Here is a 16,663-nt window from a genome sequence, read left to right on the forward strand (position 1 = left end):
TTTTTTTTATAGCAGTTTGGCACCGGCGGAGCAGGTCTCAATCAGAGGCTACAAAAAGGAATTACAGATACAGTGTAACTGTTGACTGGTAAATGGTGAGGAGGGAAATGCCTGCAGTGAACTGCAGACCAGGCCATCACACTGAAATTCTTCTTCGAGAAGATAAGAAGGGGGGAGGGTGGTCATTTCCAGGGCTGCCGGAGTGGGTGCTTATTTTCAGCATGTTAATGGGCTGTGGAGAGAGGGAGGGTAGGGTCTAAGTTGAACCTATTCAGACCTCCTTAATTCTTTGAAAAGTGTGTGTTTTAAAAAGACAATTTGGCTACCAAAAGAGGGGTGTATGCGTGTGGGGGAGGAGATGTCTCCTTTAAAACATACTTTAAAAGGGAGAGGGTGTGCCTAGGAGTTTAACAGCTGATTAAACTGGGCAAGATTATCTCCTGCCTCACCTCCATTTCCCCAGTCCGAGAATAGCCAGGGTATAACCATACATGTTCAGTGAGACATAAACAGTTTCTTCAGTTTTCCATTGGTTAATTTATTGGAGGTACCTGGTAATCTGCTCAGTAAAAAAATGCTTCGACTAACTAACTGTGAAGGTTTATTGCATTTTGGAGTTGCAGTGTAATTTCAGAATTTAGCTGTATGAAATGAACAAAGATCTCTACTAGATTCAGAGATACCCTGATAATACTTCAAAGCTCTTTTAGTACTCTTTATTCCCTATTAGTTATGTTTCTTTAGGAAACAATCTGATATTTAGACATCTGAAACACATGAAAGGTCTGTGAAAATGTGTGCACTTGCTGAGAAATCAGTTTATGAGGAAAATTTACAAAAAAAATTTTTAAAAGGAAGCAATACCTATTTGTTAGGATGGCTCAAACTCAGGTTTTTCAGCTGTAGCAAATCAACTTTGGGTGATTTTTCTTTTTTTCTTTCTTTTTTTTTTTTGGTACAGGGGATCGAACTCAGGCCCTTGCACTTGTGAGGCAGGCGATGGAACCACTGAGCTAAATCCCCGGCCCTGGGTGATTTTCTGAGATAAATAAAAGTGAAAGAACAGAAATTGCTGTGAAAACTTACTAGGAATGTCAAAAATAACCCTAATAAAGTGAAATACAGGTTGCTATCTGATAGATTGGAACACAAAGCAAATTAATGGGAATAATTTCAAATTTTATCAGTGATTATTTTTTTTAACTGCTGGGTAGTGAGGAAGAAGATTTTGAAGGTAAGTTAGGTGGCCCATTTAAGAAAGGGACGTGCTTTAGTTTTTAGAGAAAAATTGTCATTTTGTTTATGAACTGCACAAAAGGCTTGCACTGTTCATTTAGCCTGGCAAGGGAGGTAGGGGTTCTGAAATTCACTGAGTAGGTTAGGCAGGCCAATTGGATGATTGGCAGGCTTAGATCAACTTGAGTGAAGCCTTGTACCTCAGTGACCCACAGGACGAGGTTTTATCCTCTGATTCAATAAAACCCCAGTAGTGTTGTTCTCAAGGCAACAGCAAAATCATTTCCTTTCTGTCATTTCTGTCCCCTAGGTCAGGGACAAAGAGGATGAAGAGTGAGAGATTAGAGTCCGACTTGCATGCCTAAGTGTAGTGTCCTTTGAGAAGGATTTGTGTCACATTGTGTAAATCTAAGAGCTTTCACAGTGAAAGACGTCAGAATACCTTCCTTACCATTCGGTGTGTGCTAGAAGATAAATAAAGCTGGGTAGACTGCCACAGGTGGGGACAATGGGTGAGATAATCTGATAGGGAAGCACTGGGGGAAGAGGAGAGCCAGGAGATGTTTAATTCAGCCAGTCTGCTGCTTGCTTTTGGATCCTTGAGGTGGCATTCCAGGCAGAGCTGCCTATTATTGGCTAAAGTGGGTGGGCTTTGTATGGCTTCCAGAGGACGTGCGGTTATTTCAGGGAGGCTCCTGTGGAGGCTTCATGTCTTAGGCTGTAAGCGTCAGTTACATTGTAATGTGCTCTGGAAAAGAAATCCTCACAGAGACACAAATCTAGGTTACTGTTCTTTGGGGTCCTTGGCAGCTGTCCTTCACAGGCTTTCCAAAATAAATTGTACCCTCCCTACCAGTAGATGGCGCTGCTGCCTCTGGGAATTCCTGGAGGAAATGCTCTTCTGGCTGTCAAATTAGCAGTGGAGCCTCTATTCTCAAAGTTTTGAAGGTTATATCAGCTCTCCAAGAGAATCTCAAAGACAATAGTGTGGATAGACAGAACTATGTAAGGCAAAAATAATGTGGTTATGGGAAATAAGGTGTGTTTGTGGATTATTTTGTATGTGTTTCTGAGGAGAGAAGGAAACAGTAAATGACAAGTATCATAGTGTAAGCTTTATAGGCATTTGGCAACATGTTGGTTAACTAAATATGATATCTTGACCATGATTTGTTCAGTTTTTCCAACAACTTTCATTGTTTCTAATTATTGGTATGTAAGACTACTCTACATATTGTTAGAACCATGAAAATATACATGTATATTTTGCGTATATTTGTAGACTATAAAATCTGATCAGTATTCAGTAGTTGCATATTCTGAAAATAGCAGTGAGAGTTCTAATAAAAATAATGTTGATTAATCGCCAACTCCAGAAATGGCCATAGAGGATAGTTCAAAATGTGAAAATTTCTAACAAGTTTTTTTAGATTTTCTTAACTAATGTTGCTCTTTCAGGATTTTATTACCCATGAAAAATTTGAATTTTGGTTTTATTGACATTTTTATACAAGGTTTCTTCAGCCATCCCCTAGTCTTGAGATAATTATTCTTTGTTCTTTGACTGGTATAGACAGTTCCTTGAGATGGATTTGTGGACATAGTATTTGAGAGAGGTGGGTCCTTTTGCCAGTAATGGGAAGGTCATAGAGTAGAAAGAAGGCCTCAGCTCTGACCCTGTCTGAGATACAGTATACTGTCTTTGGGTATGGTTACCCGTGTGCAGTTCCATTTCATGGCTCAGCTTATTTGAAGTTTATTCTTGCCTCTCTCGAGTGAAGGAATGAGCTAGTTTTTAGTACCAGTACCAAATTCTGAAATCCTACAGGTGCTAGACTGTCACAGTGGCCCATTAACATTGCCTTATTATGTGATCACAAAGAAATCCCTTTGCTTTTCTAACCCTCATTTTTCTCACCTGTTTACTGGGTTTGGGGAAAATAGTATCTCTTTAAATTTTCTTCCAAGTCTATATTTCTATGGTTAGGTTATTCTCATTAAGGTCTGAAGTCTCTGGAAAATTTTCACTTAGAAGATATTTTCATACTGTGAACTTAGGGTAAAAATAAATCTTGCTAATATTTCTTCCCAGAGAAATGTTGGTTCATTGTCTTAAGATACTAGTAGTTCAGGGTTAGAAGAGATTCTACAGATGGCTTAATTTAACCTCATTTTTTAAAGACAGGGAGTTTCAAATCACAGCTGAGCAATTTAGCCAAGCTAATAGTGGAAGAGAATTCATTAGTGTTAGCGAATTCATTAAAGGACTAGGCACCAAACTTGGGACTCGCTGTAGTCTTATCTTCCTCAACACTATCTCCTTTGCTTGCTGTCAGGGAAGAGAAAATGTGGTGTCTGCAGGGCTGGGCCAAGAACGTTCCTTAATGTAGACTTTTACAGCCACAGCATGAATAGCTTTGGCTTAGGCAGAAATTCAAATCAAACTTTTCTTTGTAACTGAGTGACCCTGAGCAGGGTTCTTTAGTGTACAACTGTGAGATTTAAAAACTTTTCTACATACTGTTTTCTATAAGAAAATTTTGTATTATCCTAAAACAGTCACTTCCCAATCAGATATTCTTACCTTGGGTCCATGAATTTCCTGAGTCTGGATAGGAGAGTATTTACATATAATTTACTACCTTTGTAATTTTAAGCACTTTATCTTTTATGTATTAACACTTTATGGTGTCCTTAGGCTTCAACAGCCTACCAGAGGGCCTGTGGCATAAAAATATGGGAAGAATTCCAGGATGGGTTCTGGAAAGTTGCCAAGATGGAAAAATTCTTGATTGAGGAACTAATGATATGGTAGAAAAGGTTGGGGGATGAGAAATAGAAATATGCCTTCGGAAGTTCTTAGGAGCATTTTACTTTTATTACAGTATTTAAAATTGCTTACCAAATGAAGAGGCTAAGAACAGCATTTTAGCCATTTTGAATAATGTATATGTATGTATTGATTCCATTTATTGTTCCTTGCTCAATAAGTACTTTCCTAATTTCACCAGAACAGTTTCAAGATCAAGTTCCTCTGTTGGTGATGATGTGCTCCTATCTCCCACAATCTAATTTGTTTTCCACATATCAATGCATTCTGATTTATGACTTGTAGTTTTGACTCTCATCTTTTACTTCTGATGTAGTACATCTCAGGTTCTACTGTAGGCACCTAGGACCCACTATGATCTCAAAGATACAAAATAATTTATGTGCTAAGGATTTTTAAAAATTCTTTAGGTTCTTAATTTGTATTCAAGGTATATCATGGGAAAACATTGCACCTTCTTGGCTATTTATTTCCCTTCACTATTTGCAATTCCAACTTTTTTCTTTTTTAAATTACCCTTAGGTAGGAGTGACTTGGAAGTAAAAATTCTTGCTTTTGCCACAAGGCATCCATAAGTTATTTTGTGTTCCATTCCTATTTCTGACATATGAGAAATAACTTTGGTGGAGAACCACTGCACTGTAAGGGACATGTGCTTGAAAAATCTCTTGAATAGTATTCTTTGATATGTTGCTGCACTTGGTACTGTGGTGACCCATGCTGGTAAATGTGATCTTTTGGCACTATTAGGCCAGAATAATATCTGTTCTTGCTTTAGCAGAATAATAAAAATTACCTTTTCTTCTTTATGAGGTTATTGATTGAATTCATGTAATAAAAAAGTCAAATTTCTAGATGTTAGTCCTAGCACATAGCTAAGTTGTTGTGAAAATTGGGGAAGGAGTGGCAACATCTACTTCGGAGTTTATTTCCTTCTCTAAAGACAAGAGAAGAAAACAAAGACCACTTAAATTCTTTCTTACTCCAAAATCTTGTGACCCTATGAAACTCTGTCTGGTATCTTGACAGTATTTTTAAAATGCTGGCTAGTTGGGAACTCATCTATAATTAAAGTGAGTACTCAGGGGCTGGGGATTTAGTTCAGTGGCTCCGCTGCCTGCCTTGCAAGCACAAGGTCCTAAGTTCAATCCCTGGTACCAAAAAATAAATAAAGTGAGTGCTAATATAAGAATTCTTTATATCTGCAAATTATTGTCTGCAAAGTTTTAAAAAATGTTCTTTAATCTTGGATCTCTCTTATAATCAGAGTGGAGGCACAGGCCCACAGCATGGATATGGCCTGAAAGCATATTGGAAAAGCAGAATTTAAGGCCTCTCCCAGACTACCAAATCAGAATCTGCACTTTCTCAAAATATTTAGATGATGTGTTTATACACTGATATCTGAGAAGTGTTGCTTTGCTTCATTTTAAATCTTATGTTGACCCTTTTAGGGAGACAGAGAATTTTATGTGGATTCTGAAACCTAGAGTTAAGTACCTAAATCAAGATTATTTGCTAGTATATTATCCAGAACTCCCTATTCTAACCCTAATGACCTCTTTTTGGTTGGGCTGGCTGAAGTCAGCTTTGTAAGATAAAGAGTGCTAGCTGCCAAGTCCATGGTGGCAATTGTGGCTGTATGATTGTTTTAGCCTGCCAAAAGAATGTGACAGGAAGTTGGAAAATGTTGTTAACCATTCTTGGGAGAAAAAGTGCATGTGCCAGCCCCCCGCCCCACACACACACAAGCACTCCACCCAGGTGAGTTCCTCCATGTTGTATTCCATTCCCAGCTGGCTGGAATGGAAACAATATCTAAGGAAACCTTGGAAATTAGTTTTAAAGATTCAGGAATTGCATCAGGGCCACCCCAGTGACTGACCTTCCACTATCCAGCATGCATTCAGGAGCCAGAAATGAACTTTCATCTAGTTTGAACCATTATAGAGTTTTTGGTTTGTTTGTTTTTGTACTAGGGATGGAACTCAGGACCTTGCACTTGCAAGGCAGGTGGTGGTACCACTAAGCTAAATCCCCAGACCACATTATAGAGTTTTGAGTCTCCGTATTAAGCACTTAATCTACTCTAACAAATTCACTTGAACAGTGACTTGAGCCTTGAAGTTGTAAGTCCTTTGGCCTTACACATTTATTCATTTTTTTTGTTTTGTTTTTGGCAGTTGGTGATCCACCAGTTATGGTTCAACATGCAGAAGTGAGCAAGTATGCAAAGCAGTGGAACTGATGGGTGATAAGGATGTGAGTGTGTCCGAAGGCTTCTACACCCTCTACTCCAGGGTAAGGCAAAGGCATTCCCTGCCATTGTTTTTCTGGCTTTGTCTCACCTGCCCCTTGGAGTCAGTGGGGTAGGATGCCCTGACATTAAAATCTACCACACTTTACTGATTTGCCTCATAGATCCCATGTAAATTAGGAAGTACAAAGAAAACTATGATGAAGGTGATGGGATGGAATCTGGATGGAAATATCTCAACTCAGAAATTTTAGTGAGTTTGCAAAAGAAGTGATTCATATGGAAAACGTTGTTGGGCCTTCCCCAGGTATACTGTAAATGAGGGAATGGGGCTTGATGTCTTTTTCTTGAAACCATATCATATTGTTAGCTTTGCTCCCTCATATTTTCCTTTCCCACTATCCTCATCCTCTATGGATCATAACTCTCCTTAACTTTTCCTTTACTGGTCTCTTCTTTAAATGAAGGAAATACCTTGATGGGGGTTAAGTTGCCTGGTTTGGTAAATAATAGCAATAGCACAACATGTAGTTCTGTCCATTCCATTTTATTTCATCCAGTGTCACTGGAAATCATATGCTTATTCACTCCTTTGTGTGTAGTGCCTGTGGGTGTTGGGAACATCTCAAAGCTGGCTCTGAGTTTGTGTTTGCACCTAAGATTTTTCAAGACTAGCAGGAGAATTTGATTTTTTGGTGCATCTTTTCAGAATCCAGGTGGGAGGCCAGAAAGGAGAGGTGATAAGGACATCAGTTCATTTCTGAACATTTCAACTTCTAGAGCTTAAACTGGACTCCTTGAATAAAAAAGTAGGATTAATATTAACATAAGCAGAGGTAAGGAAAGTTAAGAAAGAGGGACAAAAGGTTAAGAAAGTAGTCAGCTGAAAATCTGGATGGAGGGATGGTTTAAGCAGCCATGTTCAATATTGTGGAGCCCTTGCTAGATAATGTCCCATTACTCTGGCTTAGACAGAGGGCACCCAGAAAGGCTGATGTGCTTAGGTGCCTCATGTGGCTCTGTAATGAGTACAATTTACTGAACAAAATAGACAATTAAGGGCTACAGATCTCTGTAGATTCCCATAAATACACATCATTACTGCTCTGAATTGATGCACATGCTTAGAGATGAGAAAAACAGGGAAAGGCAGCTGCACGCATAGTCCAGGTCCTGGAGGTTGCTAATGAGAGGAATTGGTCTTTGCTAGGTTTTCTTGTTATAAGAAAGGAGCTGGGTTTTGCTGACTTCTCTGTTTCCTCTCTGGCTCCCATATATCTTCCATTTCAAAAATAATTAAAAAGTATAGCATGCCAGAAATAGACTTAACTTACATGGTTCTGTGTAATTATTATATAAGGACTAAGTTACAGTATAGAGGGAGCCATTTTTTGTTGATAAGGGCCAAAGAAAGCAATGCTAGAGATGCTAGTGGACCAGGGTTTCTCAACATTGGAAGTATTTTAAATCATGCTGTCCTGTGCATTGTAGGATGTTTAGCTCTGTTCCTGTCCTCTATCCACTAAATGCTCATACCTCTCCCAACAATTATGGCTACCAAAAATACCTCCAGACACTGCTGAATGTCTCCTTAGAGACAAAGTTGCCCCTAGTTGAGGACCATGGTTTAAGGAATGCAGTGATTTTATTTTGCTCTCATTTTTGCTGGGACTTTATTTTAATCATGTAACTTCCTTCCTGCTTTAGTTTTCCTACCTGTAAAATAGATATTTCATAATAAATCAGTAACTTAAGGGGATGTAGTTCAGTGGTTCTGCCACATGCCTCGCAAGCACAAGGTCCTAGGTTCGATTCCCAGTATGAAAAAACAAACAAACAAACAAAAACTTTAAAAAAACCTAAGGAGGTAATGTACATAGTACTATGTGACTACTTGGAGGATCCATAAATGCTAAACTATAATGGTCTCTCCAAATTTTCAAGATCTGAAAATTACTCCTAATCCTTGTGATGGTAGTAATTGGGAACAGTGGTAGTTTGTAAAAGAGCAAAAGATTAGTAGTGAGAGAAATAATAAATAGTACTGTATTCTGAGTTCATTTTGAAGGTGTCTTGTTCTAGTTCATTGCAACAGTATATTGTGGTTGAAGGCTTGCCTTTGCAAAGTTAAGAAAAGGAAGAGTGGATAAGGCTGTTCAGTGAGGAAGGCTGTTCAGAAGAGCAGTCAAGCAAATTGCTTTTGACAGGATGATTTCTTAATTTTAAAGTGAGTCATGTGTAGTCAGAAAGGACACAAACGAGTAATCTCTAAAAGAAAGATATCCTCCCAAATAACTGCTGGTCTAGGCAAGTTTTTGCAAATACTAAAATAAGGGCAAGCGAATAATTAGAGAAATCTGCTTTTATTATAGAACCCTTATGGTTGGCTCTTTTCTTTGCAGCTATAGAAATGGGTTATCTCCAATATATGTCATTGGAGTGGAAAATAAAATGCTTTTAATATAGCATGTGTTCTTTTGCTGTTTTTCTATTACTACACTTTGGAATAGTAACAAAAAGGTTATAACTATGACCTAGACCTGAGGTAATCTACATTATTTGAGTAGAGAGCCTCATCTCCACTCTGAGAGGTCCAGTGAAGTGATTAGATGCAAACTGTCCTGGCAGGTTTGAGTTCCTCCCTCCATGTTTCCAGTCCCAGTGATTATTACTCCTGCTTACAAAATTTGCATCAGCTGCACTGTAGCTGGGATCTAAAATGTGGAGAAGCCATTATAGATGGCCTTATTTATTTGCATTCTGCCATGTACTAATATTCCTATGTGTTAAGCAAAACTTGCAAATATTCTTGAGGATTCTGTGTACCTTGGAGAAAGAGATCCTTCCATGTAGAAAGGTGAGAAGTGAAAGAAGTTTTGTTTTATTAGGAATAGGCTGGTGTTTGATGCTAAAGTTTTTTTCTAGTCTGATAGAAAAAGTATGGTCCCTGGACAAATAGCATCAGAATTACTGGATGTTGGTTAGAAATTTACAGTCCTACTGCATCAGAAACTCATTAATAACTGAGTAATAATCTGTTTATCAAGATTCCCTAGATAATTCTGATAAGTGCTAAACTTGGTATCTAATGGTTTCTGATGTGATATCTTACAAATTGTGTGTGTGTGTTTATTATGGGGAAAGTACTGAGAAAGTGTTTTCCCAGGTGATCAGAATATTATATGCATGATTTTCTTGTGATAACCCTTTGGGTCATTTTCCCAAACCATGGTCTGAGTCTTTTCCTGCATGATCCAGTATAGTCACCACTAGTCATATGTGGCTATTGTTATTTAAATTAATTGATATTAAAATTCAGTTCTTTAGGTGCACCAGCCACATTTCAAATGTTCTACAACTATGTGTGTCTAACTAGTTTCCACTTTATTTATTTATTTATTTATGGTACTGGGAATTGAACTCGGGACTTTGAGCTTGCGAGGTAGGGAGTGGAACCACTGAGCTAAATCCCCGGCCCTAACTGGCTTCCATTTGGATAGTGGAGATGTAAAGCATGTCCATCATCAGAGAAAGTTCTGTTAGATAGCACTACTTTAGTCTGTAAAGATCCTTACTTCCCAGAAATCCACATTGGTGTGACAATGTACTTTTGTTGTAAGAACTTAACTCATTTAAAACAAAATTCTTTTAAGAGATTTTTCTATCCTGGGAAGACTTTCACCCTGTGAATATATCTTGCTGACCTTCTAACCTTGTTTCAGTGTCTTTCTGCTACAGAAAGTGCCGTGGGTCCATTTGACATAATCAAATGCACTGTCTCTAAAATATTTGTCCTTTAAACCAAGGCTGCCTAACTGTCTCTTTCCATTTGGTCTCTCCATGCCCTGACCTTCAGTGGCAAGGCTTGTTTGTATAGGATGTCTCATTTGATATTGCCTGGAACTTTACAAAGAGTCTGGAAGAAGTGACAAGAAAATTTTCACCTCTCCTCTTCCAAGACTTGGCTCAAAAAAGTGTTTTATAAGAGTGTATTAATTCACAAGCTCAACCTCTGAGGAATTATCCCCTGAAGAATAAGTCTCTACAAAAAATTTTCCAACAGGCTTATTATAACACAGTTTTAGTAATTAAGCCCTTTAGCAACCTGGAAGAATTTTCAGTTGATATTATCTATTTCCAATATTAGTTGCTCATGAATTATCCTTATTAGAACAAACAAAAAAAATAGGGAGATAATGACACACTTTAAAATATATAATTTAAGATGGGCATGGTGGCATATACCTGTAATCCTAGCACTTGGGAAGCTGAGGCACAAGGATCATGAATTTGAGCCCAGCCTGGGCTACACAGTGAGACTCTCTCAAAACACCAAAATAATAGTAATAATAATGTGAAGCTAACTGAGCCCAAACTGTTTTGGCACAGTAGAAATAATGAGAATAAGGAGTTGATTTGCTATTGATATCAGTCCTGGAGGTTAAGGGAATGGGTACTAGAATTGATCCTTGAGAGCTTAATTCAACCAATTCACTTCTAATGGGATGCATTGTTGCTTCTTTTACTGCCTTTTTCTATCTGTGTGTGTGTGTGTGTGTGTGTGTGTGTGTATGTCTGTGTCTGTGTCTGCATGGAGGGGGCAGGGTCTTGCTGGACTCAAACTTCTGGGTTTAAGTGCTTCTCCTCCCTCAGTCTCCCAAGGTAGCTGCAGGCATACATTACCATGCCCCGCTCCTTTTTTCTGTCTTTTAAAAAAAGTACTGTGTGTGTGATGTGTGTGTGTGTGTGTGTGTGTGTGTGTGTGTACCCACATGTTAAAACAAAATCAAGAGAAAGATACAGAGATTTCCCTGCTCCTACACATGCATAGCCTTTCCTATTTTCAACATACCCCACCAGAATGGCATGTTTATTATAATTGAGTAGTCTATATATTGGCAGAGAATAATTGCCCAGACCATAGTTAATATTATAGCTCACTCTTGGTGTTGTACATTCTTTGGTTTTGGATCAATGTATAATGACATGTGTTCACCATTATAGCATTATAATGCTGCCCCCAAAATCCTGTTTCTTGTCTTTTCATATTTTCCTTCCTCTTGCTCCCCATCAAACCCAAGGAAATCATTGATCTTTTTATTTTTTTCATAGTTTTTTTTCTTCAGAATGTCATGCAGTTGGAATCATATAGTATGTAGTCTTTTGATTAGCTTCTTAATAATATGCATTTTTAATTTCCTCCATGTCTTTTCACTTGATAGCTCTTTTGTTTTTCGTACTGAGTTATATTCCATTATCCAGATATCTGTTTATCCATCCACCTACTCAAGGACATCTTGGTTACCTCCAAATTTTGACAGTTATGAATAAAGCTGTTGTAAACATCTGTATGCATCTTTTTGTGTGGACATGAATTTTCACTTTCCTTGGATGAGTACCAAGGAGTATGATTGCTGGATCATATGATAAGAATAAGTTTGTTTTGTAAGAAACTGCCAAAATGTCTTCTAAGTTGTCTGTACCATTTTGCATTACCACCAGCAATGAGTAAGTTTTAGTGCTCCACTTCCTCACTAGCATTTCTTGTCAGTGTTCTGGATTTTGGCCATTCTAATAGTATGTAGTCGTATCTTGTTGCTGTTTTAATTTGCATTTCCCTGTTATATATGATACAGAACACCATATCAGATGTATATTTGCAATTTATGCATCTTTTTTCGATGAGGTTTGTGGCCAACTTTCAAAAGTTGGTGATTTTCTTATTTTTGAGTTTAAGTGGTTTTTGTTGTATATTTTGAATAACAGTCTTTTTTCATGTATACCTTTTGCAGATTTTTGTTTATTTGTTTTTTGGTACCACGGATTGAATTCTGGATGTTGAACTTTTAAGGCAGGCAGCGGAACCACTGAGCTAAGTTCCTGGCCCCTTTTGCGGATATTTTATTATAGTCTCTGGGTTGCCTTGTCATTCACTAGACAGTGTATTTCAGAGAACAGAAAGTTTTAATTTTAATGAAGTCCAGGTTACTAGTTATTTCTTGTATGGATAGCCCTTTGGTGGTTTCTAAACAGTTATTGCCATACCAATGATCATCTGGATTTTCTTCTATCTTCTGAGTGTCATTGTTTTGTGCTTTACATTTAGGTCTGTGATTCATTTTGTAAAGGATATAAGATCTGTGTTCAGATTCTTTATTTTTGGTGGGGATGTCTCATTCTGGTTACATTTGTTGTTCTTTGCTCCATTGTATTACATTCGTTCTTTTGTCAGAGACCAACTTATTTGTTTGATACCAAGGATTGAACTCCGGACCTTTTGCTTGAAGGGCAGGCATGGAGCCACTCATCTAAATCCCTGCCCAAGAGATCAGTTGACCACTATATGTTGCAGTCCTCTTCATGGTCTCTATTCTGTTCCATTGTTATATGTATTTGTTTATTTTTTCACTAATATACACATAGACAGTGATGCCATCTGTCAACAAAGATACTTCTGTTTCCTTCTTCCCAATCTCAGTGTATATTATTTTCTTGTTTTATTGATTTAGGTAGAATTTTCAATATGAATGTTCAAATGTCATTGTTTCTATGAACATCCTTGTCTTGTTTCTGAGCTTAGTGTATGAGTTAGCTATTAAGTACGGTATTTTGTATGCTTTCTTTTCTTTAGTTTGCCTTTCTTACCTAGTCTTGTCTACCCTGGATGTTGGAGAGGGCCCAGTTTTCTCAAGGGGTTTTGTGTTATCATTTCTATGAAATGATTAATTGTGTTGATGTTTCCTGTCCTATAGGATGTTTAGCATCCCTGATCACTAAATGCCCCAAATTACTGTAAGCAAGTAACTATATCAACCACGGTGTCTCCTCACATAGTCAGATACCAGTGATTAAGAGTAAAACTTCCAAAGAGATTAGTTTAGAGTATGTGTGTGTGTGTGTGTGTGTCAGAAGGTAGACGTCAATAGACTTGGATAAAAGGCCCCTGACATCTTTGGGTGAAAGAGTGGTCTGGTCAGACCTCAGGGAGACAAGATGTATCTCAGGCATAGGAAAATTATTCCTACTCTCTTGCAGCTGCAGAGTGTGTCTGCAATAACTGTAATTAGTCAATCTATATTTACTTCTTGACTATTAATATGGCTTAGCATTATCATTTTGGATTATCTTCTGAGTCCTTCTATTTCTGTCCTCCTCCCTTCATCTTGTTCCTATAATCTAACTGATGGACTGTATATGAAACAACTCCAAAAAAAAAAAAGAAAAGAAAAGGAAAACAATTGTTCTTAGTAACTATCATCCCCACTGGTCAGAGCTCTCATATCAGGCAGTCTTAGAGGTACTGATTTTCTCTCCTGGTACAAACAGCTGTGACACAGGACTGCTTGCTTCAATAAGAACTATGGCAGTTTCCCTCGAAGGGTGGAATGATAGAGCATGAAGTCCTCTCTAGTTTATAGAAAATGAGTTGTTTTTTTTTTTTTGTTACCGGGGATCGAACTCAGGTCCTTGTGCTTGCAAGGCAGTTGCCAGAACCACTGAGCTAAATCCCCAGCCCCTAGAAACTGAATTCTTAATTCCTAGAATCAGTGTAAACAGTGTTTGTGAGTTAGGGATGTAATAAAAAACATTGGAAGAGTATCTGTAAAGCCTGCCTATTTAGTGGCAATTGTGAAGAAGCATGGATCTATTCTTTTCCTCGGGACATCTCACTATATCTCAGTGCCAAATGGTGGGGAAGTTCTGGTTTAGATGATGGGGCAATGGGAGTTGTCATTTCTACACAGATATCTTACTTTTGTATCTGTCAAATGTGAGTCAGCCGACCATGTATTCCATAGCAATAATGCCTAGGTGACTGTCTAAATGTTGAAAAATGTTTTGACATCTTTGACGAGTGTTTCTCAACAGCTCAGTTTGTAAGATTCTAGTCCTGTTAAAGGAAAACAACTTAGCTTATTACCCTAGAGATGAATTGCATATGTATTAGGGAATTAATGCTTTACTAAAATGAACTTTAAAATGTTTATGGTGTGTTTTGTTCATTTCCCTGCCCCCAACTCGGAGCACTAGTTTCATTTGCTCCAGTGATTGAGTGACTTTACAAGGGAATGCATTCTTATATTGCAGAAGGTTCTGTTTTTATTTATGATTGTGTGTCAGGGAAAGAATGATGGTCCTAGCTCCATTTGGACCCACACAGCTGCGAGTGGAGTAATCCAGGGCTGAACAAACAGCCCATAATTTCATTGAATTCATTTAAAACTCTTAACACTTCTCAAGTAACTGGATCACAGGAGCTGGATCACAGTGGCACCACATACAGAGACTCAGTATTTCCTTAAAGGAATACAGCTTTTATTGAAAGAGAGTCCAAAGAAAAGGAGTTCAGCAGGGCTTCTTCAACTGCTGGTTGAGGAAAGAATGTAGCTTGTTATTGAAAGGCAATGGGAATCAACTTTCTCCCCCAGCAGCTGACTGCTTCGGGTGAAAAGAGCAGAGATGAATCATTTGTTCCAGTTTCTCTTCTGACCCTGGGAAGATCTCTGTCCTCTCTATTGAAATTTTTTAAAAGTCCAAAGGGGAAATATAGTATTGTATCAAGTTAACTTTGACATATACCCATGTTTGTTATAAACAGAAAACATTTATATAGATAATCGCGTTGCCATATGATTAAAATCTTACATTTAAATTTTAAGGAAGCTTTACTCTTACAGTGTAAAGATAAAGTAACTCAAATTTGTGCTTATGTAATTTTTAAAATAAAAATTATATTAGCTCTCATTCAATCAGGAACTAATTTGAAACCTCTCAAATATTCTAGACCAAAGACATCTCTCTCCAAGATTTATTTTTATTTTTTTCAGCTTTAATTGAGTTTATTGGTACATTTTAGGGATAGAGTACAGTTACATTCATTGTTGGGATCTTGTACCTCTACATGACAGGTCTTGATTCTCATTTTTTCCCCTTACCCCTACCCTCCCTTCACCCCCTCCTCCCCTCCCCATCTACAAACACTTTATTTCCATCTTTTCATGATCTCACATTTTTTTATTTTCCCTTATTACCCTTCCCCTACCCATCCCACCTTCCCTTAAAGAGATTCTGAAAGATGGCCGAGTGCCCATGATCCTGAATCTCTTAATCTATTGTTGGGAGAGGTTCTTGGGAGAAAATGTGCCTAGAGGGAGCAAGGACTTGGGGTGCATATGCTTAAGAGCCTGCAACTGGAACTCCCATATCTGAGTGACTGTTCCTGAGAATCACAGGAAGGGACAATACTTCTTATTCCTTTCCCTCCCAAGCCCAACACAGCATCTTGGCCTTCACTTTTCAGAGAAATGAGACTATGTTTGAAAGTGAATTATTCCCATCAACACATCCCTCAGAGCACCCAACTTGGCTAGGGAAAAAAGGCAGATATGAAGGAGAATGCTTCCCCTTACCTATCAAAAGCTGTCCCATTTCCATTGGAAAGAACTTACAGGATCATTTCTAAAATATTAAATTATTGGCATTAGTACAATAATTGTCAAGCATTAAATTATGTAGAATGTTTCTTAGAAACTCTCAACTTAGAAAATAATGTTTGTATTTTGAGAGACACAAATCACATTAGTCTTGGATTTTTAACTTTGTATCTTTTGGAGTTTGTCAGTATACCCCTTGATATTTTTCCTGTCTTCTGGTGACCTTATTACCTTAGTTAGCTAATTGATACTCACTGCCTCCTTTCCTATGTCTTTCTCTCATTTCCAGAGTTCTGTGGTTCCAGGTGTTTCCAGAGAAGATGCTTCCTTAATAGGCCAGTAGACTATCTGCAGGCTTACTCCAGATTTCCTTTCTGAGAGGCCATTTATATCATTGATAGATTTGGGCATAGTAGCCAAATGGATCTATATTTCCATCCTAATTAGTTTGTAGAAATGTGATTTTGTGCAAAATACATAATGTGTCTCAGCCTCACCTTTCTTAGTTTTAGAATGGGAAACATAATACTTTCTTGGATACATGTGAGCATGGTACTCGGGGTACCTCTCTTGCCTGCATCTTTTTCCTGCCTATCTAGTACAGTGCTCTGCATATGAGCTTGCTGATGAGGTTATTGAGCATCAGAATTTCAACGCTTGTCTTCCTCATGGTTCTTGATTAGCCAATGTCTCCCTAGCCTTTCACATCTTGTCTAACCACAGCTCTCCTTGATGGGTCCCCAGTAACCCAGCCCTATCAGAAACCTCTTACGGATGCCTTCTCTTTTCTCTACTGGTGATTGTAAAAATGATGGTGTTAAGTTGAACCTCCATGTTTACAACACCATTGTCTTCTTGGTTTACCGATATATTGTAATCCTGGGTGAGGAATGTGCAATTCTAATT

General features: G+C 38.0%; 1 protein-coding gene across 3 annotated transcripts in view; it reads left to right on the top strand.

Moving 5' to 3' along the window:
* Positions 1-6,253: 6,253 nt before the first annotated feature.
* Positions 6,254-16,663, top strand: part of Tmem108 (transmembrane protein 108) — a 347,129-nt gene continuing 336,719 nt past the window's right edge. For all 3 annotated transcript variants that reach the window (XM_010625470.3, XM_010625468.3, XM_019207664.2), the window contains exon 1: positions 6,254-6,367. The gene's annotated coding sequence lies outside the window, so the exon portion shown is untranslated. The remainder of the gene's footprint in view (positions 6,368-16,663) is intronic.

Source organism: Fukomys damarensis, unplaced genomic scaffold (genome assembly GCF_012274545.1).
Source record: "Fukomys damarensis isolate Sample0158 unplaced genomic scaffold, DMR_v1.0_HiC HiC_scaffold_37, whole genome shotgun sequence".
Taxonomy (NCBI): Eukaryota; Metazoa; Chordata; class Mammalia; order Rodentia; family Bathyergidae; genus Fukomys; species Fukomys damarensis.